The sequence below is a fragment of the Bos taurus genome, chromosome 23 (assembly GCF_002263795.3).
Source record: "Bos taurus isolate L1 Dominette 01449 registration number 42190680 breed Hereford chromosome 23, ARS-UCD2.0, whole genome shotgun sequence".
Classification (NCBI taxonomy): Eukaryota; Metazoa; Chordata; class Mammalia; order Artiodactyla; family Bovidae; genus Bos; species Bos taurus.
This window is the reverse complement of record NC_037350.1, coordinates 9,637,091-9,663,008: the sequence shown is the minus strand read 5'-3', so window position 1 is coordinate 9,663,008 and position 25,918 is coordinate 9,637,091. Positions and strand designations below refer to the sequence as shown.

The window sequence follows — 25,918 nt, the reverse complement described above, 5'->3', positions numbered from 1 at the left end:
TTTAATAGCCTCATTAAAATTAGCCTTTTTCAGAATTGATTGGATTTGGATCTGTCATGTTTTTGCCTCTGAACTATTGGGATGGCCAGGGGGCTTGAAGGAACTGACTGGCGGGACTGGGAATGGGCCTACCCCCAGGGGTGAGGAGCAGTGATTCCCTGGTGGAAAGTCCCAGAATGCTGTTTGCAGTAGAGGGTGGAATGGGCTCTAGGCTGACAAAACAGAGTCTCGACCAGGCCAGACCATACGGGGCCTGGTATAATGAGTTAGGGGTGTGGACTTTAGGCAGTAGCTGATCTGTTTTTGTAACAAAGGGTTCTTTTCAAGAACAGCTCTTACTTTCTCCTTATTGTATGGTACGTGTTTATTGTAGAAGAATTTAGTGAGTATATATAAATCCATACAGAAAAGAAAAATTTTCTATAATGTTTCTTCCCTTTTGAATTTTCTTAGCTAATTTCCCTTAAATTTCATTTACCATCTAAGTTACTTCTTAAAATTTATTTGAAATGGTGCTTGTTGAATTGTTCTTTCACAAAGTGTGTCTCTGATAACTTTTTCAATTAATTATGAAGGAGATAGGAGTTAACCTTTAAAGCCCTTGTTTTTGTTTGATGTAATTATTCTATTAATTTCTATCTATTTTATGGGAAACTATAGGCACACAATGAGAACACAAACCTGAAAGTCAGAGTGGTTCTTACAAGGCAAACAGGAAAAATGGAGCAGGGATGAGGTCCTTCTTGTTCACCATTATGTCAGTATCATCAGGTACAGTGCCTGACATGTAGTTAGTGTTCCATAAATAATTGTTGAATGAATGGATGAGTTTCTCATTAAGCACTTTGAGTAGCTCATAATTCCTGCACTGTAGATAATCAAGTTCAATTGCATTCATCCAAAGTTAAAGAGTCTTTGCTGTGCTCAGTCCTGTTTTAAAAATGAAAGTTAAGATGATTTTTTTAAAAAGATAATGTATGTGCACACACACACACACATACCATACAAAAAGTAAAACTCCCTTGTTTCTTTCTTTGAATCCCATTCTCCAGAATTTGCTACTGTTAATGACTGGTATTTTTTTCCTAGATATTTTCTTGCATTTACAAATATATGTGCATTTTCTTTATACAAATAAAATAGTAGTCTACATTGTTGTGTAACTTGCTTTTCCCCTTCTTAAAGGTCTTTCCATATCAACTCATATGTAACAGCTCCATTTTTAAAGAATTTTTTAAAAATTATTTATTTATTTGACTGCAGTGGGTGTTGTGATGTCTTTAGTTGCAGCATGTGGGATCCAATTCCCTGACCAGAGATTGGATCTGGGCCCCCTACACAGGGAGTGCAGAATCCTAACCACTGGACCACTGGGGAAGTCCTTGTAACTGCTTCTTTATTTTTAATTGCTGCATAATATTCCACTGTGGAGATGCATAATAATAGTCAAGGAAGTTTTAGTAGTGTGCCCACTTTTTTTTTTTTTTAAACCATTTCACCAATATTGTGTTTAATAACCTTCCACATGTAATTTTGTTTTCTTCTGTGAGACTATTGGAGAAGGCAATGGCACCCCACTCCAGTACTCTTACCTGGAAAATCCCATGGATGGAGGAGCCTGGTGGGCTGCAGTCCATGGGGTCGCTAAGAGTCAGACACGACTGACCGACTTCACTTTCACTTTTCACTTTCATGCATTGGAGAAGGAAATGGCAACCCACTCCAATGTTCTTGCCTGGAGAATCCCAGGGACGGGGGAGCCTGGTGGGCTGCAATCTCTGGGGTCGCACAGAGTCGGACATGACTGAAATGACTTAGCAGCAGCAGTGAGACTATCTACAGGATATTTCCTGGAAGTGCTATTGGAGGGCTAAAGGATATTTGCACTTATACTTTTTATCAGTTCAGTCACTCAGTCATGTCCAACTCTTTGCGACCCCATGGACTTGAGCACACTAGGCTTCCCTGTCCATCACCAACTCCCAGAACTTGCTCAAACTCATGTCCATTGAATCAGTGATGCCATCCAACCATCTTATTCTCAGTCGTCCCTTTTTCCTCCCGCCTTCAATCTTTCCCAGCATCAGGGTCTTTTCCAATGAGTCAGTTCTTTGCATTAGGTGGCCAAAGTATTGGAGTTTCAACTTCATCATTAGTCCTTCTAACGAATATTCAGGACTGGTTTCCTTTAGGATTGACTGGTTGGATCTCCTTGCAGTCCAAGGGACTCTCAAGAGTCTTCTCCAACACCACAGTTCAGAAGCATCAATTCTTCTGCGCTCAGCTGTCTATATAGTCCAACTCTCACAACCATACATGACTAGTGGAAAAACCATAGCTTTGACTTGAGGGACCTTTGTTGGCAGAGTAATGTCTCTGCTTTCCTTCCAAGGAGTAAGCGTCTTTTAATTTCATGGCTGCAGTCACCATTTGTAGTGATTCTGGAGCCCAAGAAATAAAGTCTGTTACTGTTTCCATTGTTTCTGCATCTGTTTGCCATGAAGTGATGGGACCAGATGCCATGATCTTAGTTTTCTGAATGTTGAGTTTTAAGACTACTTTTTCACTTGCTTCTTTCACTTTCATCAAGAGGCTCTTTAGTTCTTCTTCACTTTCTGCCATAAGGGTGATGTCATCTGCATATCTGAGGTTATTGATGTTTTTCCCGGCAGTCTTGATTCCACCTTGTGCTTCATCCAGCCCAGCATTTTGAATAATGTACTCTGCATATGTTAAATAAGCAGGGTGACAATATACAGCCTTGATGTACTCCTTTCCCAATTTGGAACCAGTCTGTTGTTCCATGTCCAGTTCTAAGTGTTTCTTGACCTGCATACAGATTTCTCAAGAGGCAGGTCAGGTTGTCTGGTATTCCCATCTCTTAAAGGATTTTCCACAGTTTGTTGTGATCCACACAGTCAGAGGCTTTGGTGTAGTCAATAAAGCAGAAGTAGATGTTTTTCTAGAACTCTCTTGCTTTTGTGATTGATCCAGCAGGTGTTGGCAATTTGATCTCTGATTCCTCTGCCTTTTCTAAATCCAGCTTGAACATCTGGAAGTTCACAGTTCACGTACTGCTGAAGCCTGGCTTGGAGAATTTTGAGCATTACCTTACTAGCACGTGAGATGAGTGCAATTGTGTGGTAGTTTGAACATTCTTTGGCATTGCCTTTCTTTGGGATTGGAATGAAAACTGACCTTTTCCAGTCCTGTGGCCACTGCTGAGTTTTCCCAATTTGCTGGCATTTTGAGTGCAACACTTTTACAGCATCATCTTTTAGGATTTGAAATAGCTCATCTGGAATTCTATCACCTCCACGAGTTTTGTTCATAGCAATGCTTCCTAAGGCCCACTTGACTTCGCATTCCAGGATGTCTAGCTCTAGGTGAGTGATCACACCATCGTGGTTATCTGGGTCATGAAAATCTTTTTTGTGTAGTTCTTCTGTGTGTTCTTAGCACTTTTTATAGATGTTGGAAAATTCCCCCTTAAAGATAGCATACTGCTTTGCACTCATTAAGGACATGAGTTGTTGTTTTCTAATAACTACATGCATTCATTTTGTGGGTTAGAAGAGTTCAACTTTTGAAAATGAATCCTCCTCCTGGTAATTTGAGTGGTTCAGAAGATGGATTAAATCAAATATCCCCATTGCCTGACATAAGTAGTTGAAGTCAAGTGGAAGATGGTAGCCTATACTTTCTGCAGACTTAGAGTATACATTACACTGATCCAGATATGAAAGATCAAAATGTTGGTTTTCAAAGGTTTTGTCTCCTTGGGATGTTTAAGCTCAACATTTACAAGTGACCGTCTGAAAGGATGGAAGGCCCTGAGTATTGGTTTGAGAAGTTGGGTTTCATTGTTCTCAGGAACTATTTTAAGTCCTTGAACTGGGGCATGTTTACTGGTGGTATGTACCGAATGAATAGAAGGGAGTGAGTAGGCTGGAGGGCTGTGGTGACTCAGGAAGGAAAGGAAGAAAACGCAGAATGTGGTGATGGCTGTGGGATTGAAAAGCTCAGGCGGTAGGAAGCAACGCGCAGTTGGCGGGCCCTGTCGATGAAGTGGGGAAAGTGAAGTGTTTGAAGTTGCGGAAGAACATCCAGACAGTGCAGATGATGAAGGCAACAGAGAAGGGGCCAAGTTTGGAAAAGTTGATTTAAAAAAAAAAAAGTAGGGCTATAAAAGGGTTCTTAAGTATCTCTAACCAGGCAATTCAAGAGAGATTAAAAAACTGGAGAAGGGAATCGGAAGAAATTAACTAGATCTGGAAGTTATCTGCAGGTGAAGTTGAAATTAAGAGTGGATGAGTTCTGGGATGAAGTGGTTGACAGGGGAAAAGCTGTTGATTGAAAACTACATTTTGAAAAGAGGTACTTGCAGTAATGGGCTTCCCAGATGGCTCAGTGGTGGGCATCCGCCTGACAATGCAGGAGACGTGGGTTCGATCCCTGGATGGGGAAGGTCCCCTGAAGAAGGAAATGGCAACCTACTCTTACATTCTTGCCTGGGAGATCCCATGGACAGAGGAGCCTGCTGGTCTACAGTCCAGGGGTTGCAAAAGAGTTGCACACGACTTAGTGACTAAACAACTTGAGTAATAGGAGATGGGATGTAAAGAGCAATTAAGAGAAGAAGTCAGTAATCTGAGAAACAGGAAAAGAATCGGGAGAAATCTAATTGGGAACTCACTTTTTTTTTTTTTAATGGCCTTATTTTAAAATTTTAATTAATTAATTTTTTGGCTGCACTACGAGCCATGTGGGATCTTAGTTCCCAGAGCAGGGATCAAACCCCAGTCCCTGCATTGGAAACATAGTCTTACCACTGGGCTACGTGGGGAGTCCCTCACCTTCATTATTTTTCTCTACATACGATATTGTATTTACTGGATGTTTTCCAGGCAGCTGCCATGTTCTTCCTTTGGTGTAATACCTCAGAAAATTTTGTTGTGTGTATTTTAAAGTTGGAGTTAGTTTTATTCCTGAAGTTGACTATTACACTTGAAAAAAAGTCTTGGAAAAGTAGTTTTGGTGTCAAGCTCTGTACTCGCTCTGTGCTCGTTCTTTGTGTGGTTTCATAAAATCTTTTCATTTTGTTTTAATATCTGTGGGTCCAACACAAGAAAAAAAAAAAGCCAGCTTATTATTGACTAGATACAAGTCCAGATACCTTGTGCATTTTAACTGATCATTTAAAAAATGTTTCTTGGCTTTGGAAACTCAGCTAATAACAAATGATAAGAATGAGTATCTTTTTTTTTTTTTTTTTTTTTTTAAGAAGAACAGTGTGAATTTAGAGTGTACTGTCATGGTGCTTGTCAGGATGGAGCCTAGTCACAGGAAATAATCTAGAGTCAAAGCCAGGGCCCTGTGACTTCACCAGAGTTAGTAGGTGAAATGGTTCAAATGCAGGCTCAGGAGTCATTCTGCCTGGTTCCACTGCACACGAGCAGTATTATGCCCCTGAATTTCACCATCTGGACATGCTAATAATAGTTTGTATATCAGGGTCATTAAGAGGATCCATCCTGGAAGAAAATTAAAGAGAGACTGGAAATTTGCAGATAAATACATGTGCCAGGTGGTAAGTGGGGGAAAATAACAGTAGGACTGATTGTTGCTGTTCCTTGCTCTTTTATACTTGGTAATAGGGAGGGTCTGTCTGATAAAGTGTTTAAACAGAGCCTGCTAGAAGTGAGGAAGCAAACCAGAGACCAGTGAGGAAGCTGATTTGGGGCAAGAGTTTCAGGTGGAGGGGACAGCAAGTGCAGAAACCCTGAGGAGCGGCGTATTGAAGGTACAGCGAGAAGGCCAGAGTCACATGGGCAGAGTGAGAGGAGGAGCAACAGGAAATAATTTCAGAGATAGCCACCGACCAGCACGTGGGTTTTCTCCCCTTTATTCTTATTATTTTTAAAAATCTTTATTGGCCTTTAGCTGCTTGACCATGCTGTACAGCAAAGTTAATCAGCTGTGCATATACATGTACCTCCTCTTTTTCAAATCTCCTTCCCATTTGGGTCACCACAGAGTACTGAGTAGAGTTCCCTGTGCTATACAGTAGGTTCTCATTAATTACCTGTTTTATAGATAGCATCAATAGTGTACATGTAGAGTTTTAAGCATAAGAAGGATTTGGCTTTATTCTGTGTGAAATGGGAAGCCGTTGGGAGTATTACCAGAGTTCATTTTTTAAGTCAGTCTGATTGTCACTTCTTTTCTTAAAAACGCTTCAGTTCTCTACTTGCTTTGGAATAAAAGTTCAAATGCTTTCTTCTGGCACACAAGGTCCTTCATAGTCAGGCCTCTGCCCATTTAGCATTATCTGCTTCCTTCCCACATGTACCCTCCACTTTAGCCAAATTGGGTTACGTGCAGTTCCCTGCATGGGTCACAGTGATTTGTGTCTTCGTGTTTTTCTGCACGCTGATTGTCCTAGGAGACACGCTCGCCCTCAGCTCACATGGTCATGGCTCTGTTTCAGAGGGACCTCTTTGTGCTCCCAGAGCACCCTGTGCCTTGTTCTCTCACCGTCCCCTCCCCGGCCACTTTGTACTCTAGTCGCAGAGTCTTGTAGTGTGCTGTGTTCTTTTACCAGCCTTGATTTGATTTCACTCGTGCCACACCCTTGCCAGTTGAAATTTTGTTCATCCTTCAAGAATCAGCTGAAACACTGCAATCTTTTCTCCCCTTTATGAATCTTTATAAACCTGCCCTCATAAATACTTTGTAGCTTTGTTATACTTAATCATAATTATCCTGAGTTAAAATGCTTCTCTGCCTTACTTCACATAGAATCCTCTGCTTGACTCATTTTTAAGTTTCTGTTGTAGCCCCCAGTATAGTGTCTTGCACAGATTTCACATTAAGTAGATGATCAGGGTATGTAGGATTTATATGATAATTAGAAAAACTGTTGGGTTTCAAGCTGATAAGCTATTGGGTTTCAAAAGCAGCACAAATGAACAGTTAAAATGAGATGCCTATTAAGAAAACAAATTTATTATAACATAATGTTGATGATGGCATGGTTACTCTGATTCTCATATAGTTACTACTGCCAAAAATTAGTGCACCCCTTTTGATATGTGTCGGAGAAGGCAATGGCACCCCACTCCAGTACTCTTGCCTGGAAAATCCCATGGACAGAGGAGCCTGGTAGGCTGCAGTCCATGAGGTCGCTAAGAGTCGGACACGACAGGGTGACTTCACTTTCACTTTTCACTTTCATGCATTGGAGAAGGAAATGGCAACCCACTCCAGTGTTCTTGCCTTGAGAATCCCAGGGATGGGGGAGCCTGGTGGGCTGCCGTCTATGGGGTCGCACAGAGTCGGACACGACTGAAGTGACTTACAGTTTGATATGTGTAGTTTGGCAGGATGTATTCAGACATAAATGTCCATGGTTTTTTTTTTTTGAGTTAGTGATACCCCTTCTGGAAATCATCTTCAGAAAATAATGCAGACTAGAATAACAATTAGAATAGCTGCCTCTACAACTAATGCTGAAAGTTTACTATGTGACAGGCACCGTGTAAAGCCCTTTACACACATTACTTTATTTCTCAGAATCCAAAGACGTATCGATGCTAGTAATCTCATGTCGTATATGGGGAAATTGAGGCACAAAGAAGTTGACTGACTTGCTGCCATGTTGTCAAGCCAAGAGTCCTACAAACCAAATTCATACCCCTAATTTTATAATGTGATAAAGCCTAGGCACAAAACTATTCACAGCTGTGTTACATAGAGTAGATAAATTGGAAGCAATGTATATAATTAATTATGGTTCATCCATTCAATAGATTAATCTTTTAATAGCTTTATTGAAATAAAATTCACATAATATTTATCTCTTTAAAATCTACAAGTCAGTGGTTTCCGGTATATTCACAGTTACACAACTATTACCATTACCCCACTTCAGAACACTTTATCACCCTCGAAGAAATCTCATACCCATTAGCAGTCACCCCCTTTTCCTGATTACCCAATAACATCACCAGTCTATTTTCTGTCTCTATAGCTTTGCCTGTTCTGGACATTTTGTATAAATGGAATTGTATAAGATATGGCATTTTGTGCTTGGCCTTCATTTAGCATAATATTTCAAGGTTCATGTTGCAGCAGGTTATAGTACTGCGTTGCTTTTCATCACTGAATAATATTCTAATGTATGGGTATATGACTTTTATCTATCTCATGGACATTTCTGACTAATGTCTAATGGACATATCCGACTAATGGACATTTGGAGTGTTTCTGCTCCTTAGCTATTATGAATATTCATGTCCAGGTTTTTGTATGGACATATTTTCATTTTTCTTGGAATTGTTGATCAGATGATAACTAAATTTTAGAGGAACTCCCAGACTATTTTCCACAGCAGCTGCATCCTTGTACTTTTCTCCTAGCAGTGTATGTATGAGTGTTCCACCTTCTCTACATCTTTGACGATACTGGCTGTTATCGGTCTCTTTGCTAATAGCCATCCTCGTGGTTTTGGAGTGCTATCTCATTGTGGTTTTGATTTGCATTTCCTTGATGCCTAATGATGTTGAGCATCTTTTCGTGTGCTTATTTGCTGTTTGTAAATCTTGTCTGGAGAAATGTCTGAATCCTTTGCCCCCTTTTAACTGAGTTATTTTTTTTATTATCGAGTTAAAGGAGTTCTTAGTATATTCTAGATACAATCTCATTATCAGATATTTGATTTGCAAAATTTTTCTCTCATCCTGTTGTGTTTTCACTTTCCTGATGGTGTCCTTTGTAGCACAGAGTTTTTAATTTTCATGAAGGCTGATTTTTTTTTTTTTTTTGCTTTCAGTTTCACATAAGAAAACAGTGCCTAATCCAAGGTCAGTGAAGATTTACTCCTGTGCTTTCTTCAGAGTTTGATAGTTTTAGCTCTTATGAGGAGGTCTTTGGTCCATTTTGAGTTGATTTTTTGTATGTAGTGTGAAGTAGTGTCCAACTTCATAACCGTTTGCATATTAAGATCCAGCACCAGTTGTTGAAAAAAGGCTGATCTTTCTCCTATTGAATTGTCTTGGCACTTTTTTCAGATATCAATGGACCATAAATGTAAGAGTTTATTTACCAGCTGTCAGTTCTGTTCTGATCTGTGTGTCTGTCTTCATCTTAGTACCACACTATGTTGATTCCTGTCACGTTGTAGTAAGTTTTGGCACCATGAAGTGTGAGTCCTCCCAACTTTGTTCTTTTCAAGGTTGTTTTGACTGTTTTGTTCAGTTTTGCTGTGAACCTATAACTGCTGTAAAAAATCTGTTTTTAAAAAAGGACTCCTAAATTGTGGTGTTGGGATTATGGTGATTTCTTTCCTCCTTCGTTTCCTAAAGTTGCTGTAACATGTAACTATATTATATTTATAATTTAAAAAATTTTAGTTTACACAGTTTGGCTAATGGAATACTTTTTTTTTTTTTTTAACTCAACAGGCAACTCTTAGCTTTGTAGCTAAAAACTAGAGTAACCCAACTTTCCAGGGAGAATGTATGAAGGTGAAGAGGTGGGGCATAAGGTGACGGTTAGAATGAGCCAGACTCAGATTTAACACTTGGCTCCATGGATGTGCCTTTCTGTCTCCTGTCAGTTTCCATCAGTTTCTTCTTTGCCATCTCACTGTCCATTAAAAGCCTTCCCTCTCACCTTAACTAAGACTTTCCTCCAAATATTTAGGTGAATTTTTGGAATCTGGCTAGTCTGTATAATTGCCATCCATAAATGGAATGAATGATGATTGAGTAGCATTAGGGCAAGGATCCAGATAGTGCAGTCTGAGCTGCATAAGTCACTTTGATGGAGGTTGATTTTGAGAAGTGGACAGGGGGAAGTCATCCAAGCAGAGCTCTTTACTGACTTCTCTGCCCTTTTGTTCCTTCAACTCTTTGCATCTGTGTATGTTGTTTTCTTAGGAAATCATGGTGAGGGTAGAGATCTGTAGGTGGTGCTAGTTAAAAGTTTAAATAGGTGCACAGAGAAGCAAGCCTGTGACCGACTCAGTGACAGACTGCTTTTCCTGCGGTGTTTGTCAGCACCACTACAGAATGTGCATGTGTTTTAAATAGTCTGCGGACTTTCTTTCCAGTGGAAGCAGTGTTAAAATCTCAGTATATTGAAATACTTGATAGGTTTGTGTATTATAAGTGTCCATTTGAAGTTTGTTTCAAAACAAAAGCAAGTTTTATAGACCTGCAAAAACTATTAATACCAGTGTCAACAACAAGCCAACTTTTTTGTAGTATTAAGATGATTTGCACTGTATTTTTTAGCTGAATTAATAAAAGGGGATTTTTAACCCGGATTTTTGTAAAAGCTGTGTTATATTTATTAATTGCATTTAGAAATGTAAAATCATACTTTTTTATTCTCATAAGGCTTAAACTTCTTGCATACGTTAAAGAAAAACGAGATGCTGAAGTTATGCAGGTTTTCAGAAATATTTGCAAAGCCATAGTTTTGACAGTTTTTTTTTTTGACAGTTGTTTTAAAATCAAATACCTGCCATTTTAGGAGAGAGATGTCTTACTGCCAGTTATAGGTTTTGGCTTTTGTAATGTTATGGAAAAACTACATCCTTTAGATTTCAGACTGTAAAAATTAGTTCTAAATAATTCTTATTTTATAAAATACTTTCTTCCCATTTGAAGTTCCATTCATAATTCTTGTGTCTCCCTTTATCTTAAAATACTTGCTTAAAAATACACTTGCAAGCTTGTGCTTCTGTCCAACATAGGATAACAGATTGGATTTACTCTCTCAGCTGTAATCACATAACAAACGAACAAACAAAACCTCCATAAAAAAATATATGAAGTTTCAAACACTGAACAACTGGCAGCAAAGGATGATAATTCCCAAGAAAGGAGAAACAGATGAAGTCTACAATTATCGTAGCTTACTGCCTGGAGAGAGTTTCCAGGCTGCAGCATGGGACCCAGCCTCATCCCAGCAGTCTCTCCAGTAGAGGAGACAGAGCTGGAGGTAAAGGAGGCTATAGTTTGGAGAAGAGGGCACAAAAAGGAAACTTCAAAGGTCTGCAGGGTGTTCCCCCTTAAGCTTTCAGGTGAGTAATAATCAGTGCACATGTTGTATGGAAGCTCCCTTAAGCCAGGAACCATCTGAAGAGAGTAGAGGGAATAATACCTGATTCCTTTTCAGGGTTAAAGTAGTATGTATTCCCATCAGCCAAAGGGATTAAACCTCCTAAGTCACAGGACATCGGGTAGTGTATTCAGAAAGGTGTTGCCCCAGCAGTGGTGCTAAACTACAGACTGCTCTCATCCCTTCTAACAAAGCTTAAAAATAGGCCTCAAAATGATCAAACTGTTCTGACTTGCTTCACTCTGTGTAATAGGCTCTAGGTTCATCCCCCTCATTAGGACTGACTCAAATAGTTCTCAGAAACCAACACAAGATTGTAAAGCAATTATCTTCCAATAAAAAAATCAGTCATTGTTGACACCATTAAAAAAAAAAAAGGATCAAACTATTTCCAAGTAATTTAACTGCACCCCAGAACAAAGCTCAAAATGTATAGTTATACAAAAAGTAGCACTCTGTTGTCCAAAAGATAACAAATAACAAATGTTGGTGAGGATGTGGAGAAAAGGGAACCCTTGTGCAACTGTTGGTGGGAATGTAGATTGGTACAGCCATGGTGTGGAGATACTTCTAAAAATTAAAATAGAAACACTGTGTGATCTAGGAGTTCCACTCCTGGATATTTATCCAAAGAAAACAGAATACTAATTAGAAAAAATATATGTAACCATACGTGCTCATTGCAGCATTATTTACAATAGCCAAGATATGAAAGCAACTTAATTACCCATCAGCAGAGGAAAGGATATCGCAGATGTGATATCTTTATACAGTTGTTAAGTCAGACAGAAAGATTAATAGTGTGTGATTTCACTTACATGTGGAATCCAAAACACAAAACCAATGAACAAACATAACAGAAACAGCATTACAGAAACAGAGAACAAACAGGTGATTGCCAGAGGGGAGGGGACTAAGAGAAAGAAAGAAATAGGTCAGAGAAATTAAGAAGTACAAACTTCTGGTTGCAAAAAAAAGAGTCAAGGGTCTGAAATGTACAGTGTGTGGAATATAGTCAGTAACTATGCATATCTTTGGTGACCTGTTGTGACTAGACTTTCTGTGGTGATCATTAGACTTACTGTAATTATCATTTTGAAATGTACAGAAATACTGAATCACTATGTTGTTTAACAGGAACTAACATAGTGTTGTAGGTCAATTATAATTCAAAAACAAATTCATAGAAATGGAGACCAGATTTGTGGTTACCAGAGGTGGGGGCAGGAGAAGGGGAAATTGGGTGAAGGCAGTCAAAAGATACAAACTCCCAGTTATAAGGTAAATAAGTACTAGGATATAATGCATAACATGATAAATATAATTAACACTGCTTCTGCTGCTAAGTCACTTCAGTTGTGTCTGACTCTGTGCGACCCCATAGACGGCAGCCCACTAGGCTCCTCTGTCCCTGGGATTCTTCAGGCAAGAACACTGGAGTGGGTTGCCATTTCCTTCTCCAATAATTAACACTGCTCTGTGTTATATAGGAAGGTTGTTAAGAGAGTAAATCCTGAGTTCTCATTGCAAGGAAATTTCTACTTAATTTTGTATCTGTATGAGATGATGGTTGTGCACTAAAATTATTGTGATCATTTCATGATATGTGTAAGTCAAACCATATGCTGTACAGCTTCAACTTATATACAGTGAAAGTGAAGTCACTCAGTCGTGTCCGACTCTTTGTGACCCCATGGACTGTAGCCTGCCAAACTCCTCCACCCATGGGATTTTCCAGGCAAGAATACTGGAGTGGGTCGCCATTTCCTTCTCCAGGGGATCTTCCTGACCCAAGGATCGAACCCTGGTCTCCTGCACCGCAGGCAGACTCTTTACTGTCTGAGCCACCAGGAAAGCCCTCAACTTATACAGTGCTAGATGTCAATTATATCTCAAAAAACTAGAGGGGAAAAAAAAATAGCACCAAGGTAAAATTCACATCTGGTCTCCAGTCAAAAGCATCAGACTTGCAAGGAAGCAGTCCTTGAGGAGGAAAATTAAAAAATAGAAACAGATCCAGAAATGACACAGGTGATAGAATTAGTGGACGAAAACGTTATTTTTGTTCACTAATATCTAGCACTGTATTATTTGAAGGTGTACAGCATATGGTTTGACTTACATCTTAAAATGATCACAATAAGTTTAGTGAACAGCCATCATCTCATATAACTGGACAAGTAGACAAAAAAATTAGTAATGATTTAGAAGAGTTAAACTATTATCAACCAACTGACCAAACTGACATTTATATGACATTCTACCCAATACAAGCAGAATACATATTTTGTCCAGTTGCACAGAAGAACATTTACCAACACATTTTAGTCCATAAAATAGTATCAATAAAATTACTTAAATCATAAAAAGTATGTTATCTAACTGAAAGGGAATTAAATTTATAGTCAACAATAGAAGGATATGTGGAAAACTTTTAAACATTTAGAAACTAACTGATTTTTAAGAAGCTCATGAGTCAGAGGAAAAAAAGATGAATTTAGAAAGCATTTTGTAGAGAATGAAAACACAACATATCAAAATTTGTGGGATGTAGCTAATGTAATGCTCAGGGGGAAATTCACTAAATACCTACATTAGAGAAAGTCAAGTTGAGCAAATCATTGTCCTCAGCTTCTACCTTGAGAAACTAGAAGAGAATATCAGACCCATAGTAAGCATAAGAAATGAGCTAAAGATCAAATCCAAAACCATGAAATAGAAAAACAGAAAGTTAATGAAATCAAAAGCTGGTTCTTTGAGAAGACCAATAAAACTGATAAACCTCTATCCTGTTGGATCAGGAGCAAAAGAAGACACAAGTTAGCAGCATCAGTAATGAAAGAGCCAGCAAAGCTGCAGGTACTGTGGTCTTTAAAAGGCTGTGTAAGAGAAGGGTATGAATTACTTGATGTCAGTACATTAGACACTTAAATGAAGTGGGTAAATTTTTGAAAGACACAAAATACCAGTGGTCACTCAGGAAAATATGAATAGCCTGAATAATCTTATGTCTGTTAAAGAAATTGAATTCCCCCAAAGAAAACTCTGGGCCCGGATGACTTCCCTGATGAATTCTAGCAAATATTTTTGGAGGTCATGATACGAAATTTAAACATATTCTTCCATTAAGTTGGAGAGAATCCTTCTTAACTCATTCTATAACAATTGTATTGTCCTGATACTAAAACCAAATACACTACAAGAAAAAGTTACAGACTCGTATCCTTCATGAACACAGCTGCACAACTCTTAACAAAATTTTAGCAAATACACTCCGACAACATATAAAACGATAAAAAAATACAGTGACCAAGTGAGATTTGTCCCAGGAATTCAAGGTTGGTTTGACATTTCAAAATCAATATCATATAGTAAAGTAAAAATGGAAAACCATGTGATCAATTCAATAGATGCAGAAAAAGCATTTAACAAAATCCATCATTAAAAACTGCCAACAAATTAGGGAAAGAAAGAAACTTCCTCAGTCTGATAAAGGACATCCATGAAAAACTAATAGCTGAAATCATACTTAGCACTGAAAGACTGAATCCTTCCCTTCCAACATTAGGAACAAAGCATGATGTCCACTGTGAGTCACAGCTTGAATTCAGGACTGTACTTGAACTTATAGCCAGTGCAGTCAAATAAGAAAAGAAATAAAAGGCATTCAGATTGGAATAGAAGAAGTAAAACTTATTATCACAGATAACATGATTGCCCATGATTTCTTTAAAAAGAAAAAAAGCTATTAGGATTAAGTGCACTTAGCAAAGTGGCCCCCTTCATGGATCACACCCTTGTGGCAAAGAGACTCGCATAGTTCAGTGAAGTTATGAGCCATGCCGTACAGGGGCATCCAAGACAGATGAGTGATAGCGAAGAGTTGTGAATCAACTCCGAACATTCGTTGGAAAGACTTGCTGAAGCTCCAATACTTTGGCCACCAGATGCGATGAGCTGACTCATTGGAAAAGACCCTGATGCTGGGAAAGGTTGAAGGCAGGATGAGAAGAGGAGGCAGAGGATAAGATGGTTAGGTAGCATCACTGATTCAGTGGATATGAATTTGAGCAAATTCCTGGAGATAGTAGAGGGCAGAGGAGCCTGGTGTGCTACAATCCTTGGGGTTGCAGAGTTGGACATGACTTAGCAACCGAACACCAACAAGCAAAATTGCAGGATATAAGATCAATACAGAAAAGTCAACTATATTTCTATATACTAGAAAACAAACAGCCAGAAGTTGAAATTTTAAAAGAATACCATTTGTAGTAAAATTTGAAATACTAAGTACCTAAGGATAAATTTCCTAAAAGATATGTAAGATCTCTCCACTGGAATCTATTAGATATTACTGAGAGGGATTAAGGAAAACTAAGATAAATGAAGATATACTGTACTCAAGGATTGGAAGCTCAATAATGTCTGTTTTCTCTAAAGGTATAGATTCAGTGCAACCTCAATCAGAAATTCAGCTGGCAATGTGTAGAGAGTGTCAAGTTGGTTTTAAAGTTTATATGGTAATGCAAAGGTCCTAGGATAGAAGAGAGCTTCCCTTGTGGCTCAGCTGGTAAAGAATCTGCCTGCAATGCAGGAGACCTCGGTTTGATCCCTGGGTTGGGAAGATTCCCTGGAGTAGGGAAAGGCTACCCACTCCAGTATTCTGGCCTGGAGAATTCCATGGACTGTACAGTCCACGGGGTTGCAAAGAGTCAGACATGACTGAGTGGCTTTCACTTCACTTAGAATAGAAGAATAGAGAGGACTTAAAACCATCTGATTTCTAAAACTTACTATAGCTACAATAATGAAGACAGTGATATTGATGTAAAGTAAGTAGACCCATGGAACAGAGAATATGGTCAGTTTCTGAGTACAGTGCCAAATCAATTAAATAGAAAAATGGTTAGTGTTTACAACAAATGGTAGGGGAACAACTTGATATTCATATGCAAAACACTAAATCCATACCTTATTCCATACCTTATATGCTGCTGCTGCTGCTAAGTCGCTTCAGTCGTTTCCGACTCTGTGCGACCCCGTGGACGGCAGCCCACCAGGCCCCTCCATCCATGGGATTTTCCAGGCAAGAGTACTGGAGTGGGGTGCCATTACCTTATATATAAAAGTTAATTCAAAATTGACCATAGACCTAAATGTAAGGCCCAAATCAATAAAATTTTTAGAAGAAAATATTTTTGATTTTGGGTTTGGTAAAGATTTTTAAGATAGAACACCAAAAGCATGATTTATAATAGAAGAAAAAGATAAATTGGAGTATATCAATTAAGAACATCTCTTTGAAAGCCACCTTTAAGAGAATAAAAGGACAAGTCACAGACTGGGAGAAAATATTAACAGATCACATCTGATTAAAGATATTCAGATTGAACAAGGAACTCTCAAAACTTAAGAAAATTAAGTCAAAAATAAGCAAAAGATTTGGACAGTTCACCAAAGAAGATACACAGATGGCAAGTCAGCCCATGAAAAGATGATCAACACTGTTACTCATTAGGAAAATGCAGATTAAAATCATAATAAGACACCACTATGTAGATGTTAGGATGTCTTCAGTTAAAAAGGCCTACAGTACTGTTAGTGAGGACATGGAGCAGCTGAAACGTTTACACACTTCTATACAAAATGGTACATCTACTTTGGAAAGCAGTTTGCCACTTTCTTAAAGACCTAAAATATACACCTGCTCTGTGATTTAGCCTTTTCCACGCGTAGGCGTTTATTTAAGAGAAATGAATGCATATGACCACATAAAGATTTGTACCCAAATATTCATAGCAGCTTTATTTGTAACAGGCAAAAATTGCAAACAGTCCAAGTGTGCATCAACAGCAGACATTGTGCCCTGCCTCATACAATGGAATCCTACACAGCGACAAAAAGGAACAAACTGTTGATGCATGCAGCAATGTATTTTATTCTCAAAGTAAGAGAATTCAGGAGGAAAACAAGACATTCCGTTTATATGAAATTCTATAAAATACAAACTATTCAGAAAGCAAATCAGAGATTGCTCTGATGTAAGCCAGAGAGAAGTGAATCATAAAGAGATACAAAGAAAATTTGTGGCTGACAAATATATTCATTATGTTGATTGCAGTGATGGCTTTATGAATACATATATGTATGTCAAAACTTACAAATTGTATATTCTTTAAATATATGCAGTTTATTGTCAACTCTTAAAAAAAATTTTGTGTGTTCTACATTTGGGGATAGCAAGCTGCTTGCATTTCAGAATCAGATAAGGGACTCAGTTTTTAAACTAATTTTTAAGTGATTAAGTTTGAGGTGAGAAAACATGCACTGTATTTATCAAGTTTACTTATAATTTTTAACTTATTACAAAATTGAGAAACAATAAATGTTCTAATTTGGGCTTTCTGAAAGTCTGAAGAATTTTTTATAATAATGTATCAAATGTTAGATTTAATTCTGTTGTCAGATTAGAACATTGTAAACCAACTGGATGGTAAATAAATGGAGAGAGAGGAAGGAATGTTGAAAGAATACTGAGTGTAAGATGGTGGAAGTCAACAGAATTCTAGGCTTGGGAGACATTCTTACGATCTTGTTTGGATGACTAGGCATCTAAGATAGATAGAAGAATAAAGATCCCTCCAAAGATGCCCACATCCTAACTCCTGGAATTTATTAGTGTTACCTAACAGAGAAGAAGGGAATATGCAGATATGATCAAGGTTAAAGGTTTGAGGTGGGGAAATTTTCCTGGATTATCTAGGTGAGCCCAACATAATCACAGGGATTCTTAAGAAAGCAGAGAAACTTTCCCATCTGTGGCCAGAGGGAGAAGGTGACCATAGCACCATCTACATTTGGGGATAGCAAGGATGACCAGAGAGAAGATGATATTGCTGGCTTTGGAAATGGAGGAAGTGGGCCATAAGGCTGCTTATATAACTTATATGCAGAGTATATCATAAATGCCAGGCTGGATGAAGCATAGCTGCAATCAAGATTGCCAGGAGAAATATCAATAACCTCAGATATGCAGATGACACTACTCTTACGGCAGAAAGTGAAGAAGAGCTAAAGAGCCTCTTGATGAAAGTGAAAGAGGAGAGTGAAAAAGCTGGCTTAAAACTCAACATTCAAAAAACTAAGATCATGGCATCTGTTCCCATCACTCCATGTCAGATAGATGGAGAAACTATGGAAGCAGTGACAGACTTTCTTTTCTTGGGCTCCAGAATCACTGCAAATGGTGACTGCAGCCATGAAGTTAAGAGATGCTTGCTCCTTGGAAGAAAAGCTATGATCAACCTAGATAGCATATTGAAAAACAGAGACATTACTTTGCCAACAAAGGTCCGTCCAGTCAAAGCTATGGTTTTTCCAGTGGTCATGTATGGATGTGAGAGTTGGACTGTGAAGAAAACTGAACGATGAAGATTTGATGATTTTGAACTGTTGTGTTGGAGAAGACTACTGAAAGTCCCTTGGACTGCAGGGAGATCAAACCAGTCAGTCCTAAAGGAAATCAGTCCTGAATATCCATTGGAAGGACTGATGCTGAAGCTCCAATTCTTTGGCCTCATGATATGAAGAACTGACTACTGGAAAAGATCCTGATGCTGGGAAAGATTGAAGGCAGGAGGAGAAGGGGATGACAGAGGATGAGATGGTTGGATGGCATCACTGACTCGATGGACATGAGATTGAGGAAGCTCTGGGAGTTGATGATGGACAGGGAAGCCTGGCGTGCTGCAGTCCATGGGGGTCGCAAAGACTCAAACACGAATGAGCGACTGAATTGAGCTGATGGGCAGCCTCTAGAGTCTAGAAAAAGCAGAAGACTCTTTCCTAGAGCATCCAGGAGGAGTGCAGCCATGCTAGCACCTTGATTTTAGCCCAATGAGACCCATTTCTATCTTCTGCGCTCCGTAACTGTGAGATAAGAAGTGCATATTGTTTAAGCCATTACATTGGTGAACTGTTGCGGCAGCTGTAGAAAATATCTAAGAGGATAACCCTCAGAATTAATAAAGTTTTACCAGAAGATTGCAGTAGAAAGTGAACTCTGTGATACCAGAATAACTTTTTCCATTCCTTGGGAATTGTTTTCCATTCCACATATCAAACGACATTTTCCTATAAGGTAAAACATGCACTTATTCATTAAAAAGTAATCCTAGATATAAAACATTAGAGTTGGAACTTCCTTGGTGGCTTACTGGATAGGAATCCGCCTGCCAAGGCAGGGGACATTTGTTTGTCCCTGGTCCGGGATGATCCCACACACCCTGGAGCAGCTCAGCCCGTGTGCTGCAACTCCTGAGCCCAGGTGCCCTAGAGCCTGTGCTCTGCAACCAGAGAAGCCACCACAGCCACCCCTTGCTCCAACTAGAGAACGCCTGTGTGCAGGATTGAATGCTCAGTGCAACCAAAAATAAATTTTTTTAAAAAATTAGGAGTTGGAATAAATCTTAGATTTATCACTCTAGTCTAACCCCACCCCCTCTACCCCCGCCCCCAAAATTTACAGATGGAGAAATGGAAAACTGAGCAAGAACCAAAGATCCTGTAGCTTAGTTACAACAGGTTTGAGGTTAAATTCAGGCACAGGGCAGTACTCTATTGTATACATGCCCTATAATTAGAAATTTGTTCTGGAAGCATGGAATATATGAGTCATTCCAAAGAGGGTGTTTACTTGGGAAGATGGACAAATCTTTATCTAGCTGGCAGGATTCACTTAGGAGGTTAACTTGTCAGCTTGGAAGGTCCTCTCTTAGGTGTGGTGTCATTCTCCAGGTTAGATTTTTCAGAGTAGACCTAGAAAAGGAATATAGTCAACTGATAATTAAATTTCAGTGCTGATGCCTTACACTGTCTACTATTTTATTATCTTTACATTGATTGCTTTTGAATATCACAGTTCATTTGTGTTTATCGAGTGCCTCTTGTATGTCCATTTACACTAGGTGGTGGGGGTTCAAAAATGAATAGGACACACTCTGCCTGTGTGATGTTTACAGCCCTTCTGCCATATGTTACCTTGTTGTCCTGTTCTTAGAAATCATCAGCAGACTTGGAATCAAACTGATCCAAATGAGTCAACTCAAGTTAATATACCTCTGTGGCACAGGTGGAAATATAATTTTTCTATCAAAACATGAATAGAGGCTCACTCCTGTGTTTACCCTTAGCAGCGTGTAAGTTCTATGGAAATTATTTCATCTGTACTGCCACAGGGCATAGTAATCAGAAGTGAGGTTGGGACATTAAAAGTTTGAAAGCCAGTTTCACTTTCCTAGAAGCAATTGCAACTGTACTTTTATTTATTTTTTTTAATATTTATTTTTATTTGTTTGGCTGTGACCAGGGTCTTAGTTGCGTCTCTGATCTTTACTGAGACATGCAAGATCTTCAGCTGCGACTTGCAGGATCTAGTTCCCTGATGAGATCAATCCCAGGCCCCCCTGCATTGGGAGCACTGAGTCTTAGCCACTGGACTATGAATTAGGGCGCCCCTATACTTATATCTTAATTACCTTGTAGAATCTGATAACTCCCAAATGTATACTGTCACCCAGAGCTCTCCTGAGTGCAGACTTCATCTCCCGACTGCCTTCTGGATCTCTTACAAGCACCCCTCATTCAACCAGAGTTTGCTTCCTCTACATAGGAGGCACTCCACCATGTTTGAATTAAATTGAACAGAAAGAATAAAAAATCCTGATGAGTGCAATGAAGTATTTTCATCATTTCATCTTTTTTTTAAAAAAACTTGTCTTAAAAATCATGAAAGAAATATATACTTATCGTTAATATTTAAATGATAAATTTTACAAATGAAAATTCCTTTTTACCCTCCTAAATCTCATTTTCCAGAGGTAACACTATCTTAACAGTGGTTAAATATACATTTCTTGTATATATTAGTAAATGTACACCATTTTCTTCCTAAAAATAGGATCATACTAATTCTTCTGCAGCTTCCCATTCACTTCATAGTACATGTTGGACAGTGTTCCAACTTGCATGTCATTGTTAGAAGATTGCGTATCTAGAATAAGGGCTTCCTTGTGGCTCAGCTGGTAAAGAATCTGCCTGCAGTGCAGGAGACCTGGGTTCAGTCCCTGGGTTGGGAAGATCCCCTGGAGAAGGGAAAGGCTACCCACGCCAGTATTCTGGCCTGGAGAATTCCATGGACTGTATCATCCATGTGGTTGCAAAGAGTCGGACATGACTGAGTGACTTACACTTTATCTAGAATAGCTAAGGCCTCACCTGTTTCCTATGAATATTTTTAGAGTTTAATTGTCTTAACTCTAGGAAAGAACAATGATGAAAAAGACATTTTGGCATGTAATATTTGCATAATTGTAATCCAGTGCTCTAAAATGATTGTATACACCAAATCTATACTGGGAACCATAGTTGGTTACTGCAAATAATTGTGATATACCACATTGTCTGTACCACGTATATTGTCCCTTTTTGACATCATCGAGTGACTTTGGTTTTGTTTACAGCCCAGAGAACCAAATCATTGGGCACTGTGCATTCTAACAACACATTTCATTTATTACAGTGGTGTTCTTTTTTAATGGATGGACATCTACAAAATCCTTTCTCAGTTCATTTGTTTTGATGTTTTTGATGTTTAGACTCTTAGCTCAATATTCTCTTTAGATTTATCTCATCCTTTTTAAAGACTGAATAATATTCTTATGGTATGAATTTGTGAATTTTCATTTAAACATTCCTCTTGAGGAAAACCTTACTTTTATTTAGCCATATTAATTTAGCTGTAAGTTAAAGAAAGAAAGTGAAGTCACTCAGTCGTGTCCAACTCTTTGTGACCCCATGGTCTGTAGCCTACCAGGCTCCTCCGTCCATGGGATTTTGCAGGCAAGAATACTGGAGTGGGTTGCCATTTCCTTCTCCAGGAGATCTTCCCAACCTAGGGGTTGAACCCAGGTCTCCCGCATTGTAGGCAGACACTACCTTCTGAGCCACCAGGGAAAATCTATGCTTGTGTTCTTACTCTCAAATCATTACTTTTTTGTTTCCCTGTGACTTTTTCCCCTGTGTATTTAAGCTTGTCTAGTTATTTCTTATTCTTCAGTTCCCTTTCAACCAAAGCATTTTATTGTTTCCCTTTGTAAGCATAATATGAGTATCAAAATTCTCACCTGTCACTCTTGCATCTTATACATACCCTTCTACTTTATATTCACGTATGCTGCCGTTCTCTCCTTTCCGTTTAACTGCTCAATCTTCACCACTGCCTAGTGCCTTTGGGAGATATTAGAAAGTGAAGCCACTCAGTCGTGTCCGACTCTTAGCGACCCCATGGACTGTAGCCTACCAGGCTCCTCCGTCCATGGAATTTTCCAGAGTACTGGAGTAGGTTGCTATTTCCTTCTCCAGGGGATCTTCCCTGACCCAGGGATTGAACCCTGGTCTCCCCCATTGTAGGCAGATGCTTTACCATCTGCACCACCAGCAAAATCGGGAGATACTAGGGAATACATAAAATCCGCATTTTTTTTCCTTAAAAACTTTTTAGCCACATATGTATTCATGGGAGATGTCCCATTTTATTCTAAGAATCTTCAGAAACATTTGGGAGGTAATTGCATCCATGAAGTAAGGACATGCTAAGAAAAAATGAGCAATCAGATAGTAAGAGTATACAGAAATAAACATTAGTTTTAAAAATCCATTGTACAGATTAAGTGACAACAGTGGACATGGCTGACAAACAAAAGGTGATCTAGAAATTTCATCAAAAGGTATCTTTTAGGATATAGAGCAAAAGGACAAAGATGGAATCTGAGAGAAAAGACCAATGTTTCTCAACCCTGTGTGCACACTAGAATCATCTGAGATGCTTTCTAAAAACACGGATATCCTGATCACAGGCCAGTTTCATCCAGACTCTCTGAAAGTGGGTCCACAGGCATCAGTGACTTTTTAAAGCTTCTTGAGTACTTCTGATATTTATCCCAGAAACATGTTTAGGCGACCTGAAGGATATAACCAGGATATAACCAAGGATATACCCAAGTCTGTCTAATAATACTTCTGGAAGCAGAGGACAGACATTGAAGGAAAAGAAATAGTAGGAACTTCCCTGAGATCTCCAGAGTCTTGTTTTCAGTATTTAAGGACCAGGATGTTAAGGCCCTTGCACAGATGAAGGAAAGAAGACAAATACTATATATATCCTAGTGGTATAGCTGAACCTCTGGAATAAAGAAAATTTTTACCTCTTTATAGAAGAAAATGGGAGCCACCTTGTGCATTTGGGAAGGAGGGAAGCCTGCCTGTCCTAATTGATGGAACACTGCATCTGCTGTCCGCAGGTGGGGCTCTGCTTAATTTCTCTGCTCTTTGGGAGGGTGTCCAGGTTCCCTTGGGAAGAGCTGTTATAGCTGGTGTTTAGAAGGCAGTTTGCTCTTTGTTCTCTCCTTGGGACTGATCTCTTCTGCGTTCTAGTTCAGGGATACATTTTTTCTTGTTTTCAAGCTCAGAGCTTTATGAGTTTTTCTATCTCTCCAGTGCCATTTCAGAGGGAGAAAGTTGACCTTGGTCCTGTCTTTCAACATTTGCCATTTGGATGTTCTCGTGTTTTCTAGATTTTTTGTTTTGTTTTGTTTTAATACTAATTTAACTCTTTGCCTCCTACTCATTTAAGAACAGTAATTTACCCAAGTAAATGGTTAGTGACAGGAGTAACTATAAATTTGGTCTATTAACTTTGCTTTCTTCAATAATTACTGGGAAAAGTGAATTTACCAAAGCATTGTATGCATCTGAGAGAGACAATAAAGGAGGAAGCAATTTGTAGCTATCAAGTGGTAGTTCAATTTAGGATTCTTTTTCCTCTCCCATCTTTATGATTGGACATCCCGGAATCTTTGGTCTCTCCCTCCAGAATTGATGCAGAACGCTTCTGGAGGCTCAACTCAGAACTGTGGGATTGCACTGGAAGTGCAGAAGGTGTCCTCAATTAAGGGGAAGGTCAGAGGACTAAGGAGAGTGCAGTGGCATTACGTACTTCACGTTGCTGAGCAGTTATCACCACTCTTTTTCAGAACCTTTATATCTCCCCCAAAAGACACTCTGTATCCATTAAACCACTACTCTCTATTCTCTGCTCTCCCAGCCCCTGGTAATCTTTATTCTATTTTCTGTCTCTGTAAACTTGCCTATTCTATATACTTCATATATGTAAAATTATACAATATTTGTCCTTTTGTGTCTTATTTTACTTAGCATAACATTTTCAGGTTCCTCCACATTGTAGTATGTATCAGCATTTCATTCCTTTTTATGGCCAGATAATATTCATTTTAACATATATAATTCATACTGCACACATAGCCATATTTTGTTTATGGACACTTGGATTTTTTTCTAAGCTTTTGGCTTTTGTGCATCATGCTGCTATACCTGTTTGAGTCTCTGGTTTTACTTCTTTTGGGTACATACCCAGGAGTGGAATGGCTGAATCCTATGGTAATTTTACGTTTAATATTTTGAGGAACCACCAAACCTTTCCACAGAAGCTGCACCATTTTACATTACTACCAGCAGTGCATGAGGGTTCCGATTTCTCTACATCTTCACCAACACTTTCCCTTTTTTGATAATAACCATCCTGATGGGTGTGAAGTGCTATCTTATTGTGATTTTGATTTGCATTTCCTTTATGAATAATGATGCTGAACATCTTTTCATGTACTTATTGGTTGTTTGCATATGTTCTTGGAGGTTTCTTTTTTAAAGGAGGAAAAGTAAATGTATGAACATGTCTTAGAGTGTTTTTTGTCATCTCTCCATTCCCCACCCCAGTGTAAAGAACCGAATAACTGGAGGGACATAGGTGAATAGATACAGTGTGCGATTTCATATAGACGTATAGTCTATACATTTGGTGTTGCTTCCTGTGTGTGCACGTATATCCTGTCTTTTATATGTATGTATTGTCTATAGATAGATAAATCCTCCTGACGCTCCTCTGTGACTGGACTTGAGTGTTACTGGCCTGGGATTGAAAGTAAATGAGGGCTTTCCAGTTCATCCTTTCATGAATATTCTCAAAATTAGGATGCACTTACACTGCATTCAGTCTTAAGCCCTTCCTTGTGTTTTCTTCCTTTTGTGCTTTAGTTTTAGGAGACTAAAAACCTTTATGGCTCAGACATATGTGGTACTAAAAAATGTAATTTTCTGTGCTCCTACCAAAGTAGCCAGTTTCTCTATTCTTTTCTGCCTTCTTTGTGAAAACTCTTGCTAGACAGTAGGATAATCTTTGATACAAGATACATATATTTTAACAAAGAGAACAATGAGTAGAGTATGTAATATGCAAGGTTAATTTAGTGGAAAAACCTTTAGAATGATTTCTCACTTGGGGGAATATGACAATATAGTTAGGTAAATTGAAGTTTTCAGTGCACTGTTGATGAAATGCTCAACATAGTCTCATTTTTCTGTGCTGTCTCAGGTGTTTGCTGACCAGCACTTTGGAGAATGCATGCTTATCCATAACAGAACGAACTGTGTGTTCTCTTTCTGAGGCACTGGGCAGCAGTTTCCCCCTTTAGACAGTTCAGAACAGTAAGCTTTATCATAGATTAATATCCATAGCTACAGAGTGATTTTAAATCCAGAATAAATATAGGGTAGGGAACAAAGACACAGCTCTCTTATAAAAAAAGTGAAACTTTCTCAGTGTGTCCAGTTGGTTTTTAGGAATTATCTGTTCTTACAGCCTTTTTTTCATGTA

The 25,918-nt window shown here is 38.7% G+C and overlaps 1 protein-coding gene across 5 annotated transcripts in view; it reads left to right on the top strand.

Moving 5' to 3' along the window:
• Nucleotides 1-25,918, top strand: part of FKBP5 (FKBP prolyl isomerase 5) — a 122,213-nt gene that overhangs the window by 14,823 nt on the left and 81,472 nt on the right. The window contains exon 3 of one of the 5 annotated variants that reach the window (XM_024983659.2): nucleotides 8,834-8,864. The exons of 3 other annotated variants lie outside the window; for them this stretch is intronic. The gene's annotated coding sequence lies outside the window, so the exon portion shown is untranslated. Of the gene's footprint in view, nucleotides 1-8,833; nucleotides 23,490-25,918 lie in introns of all 5 variants that reach the window. One more of the 5 variants, XM_059880395.1, reaches the window with a different exon arrangement.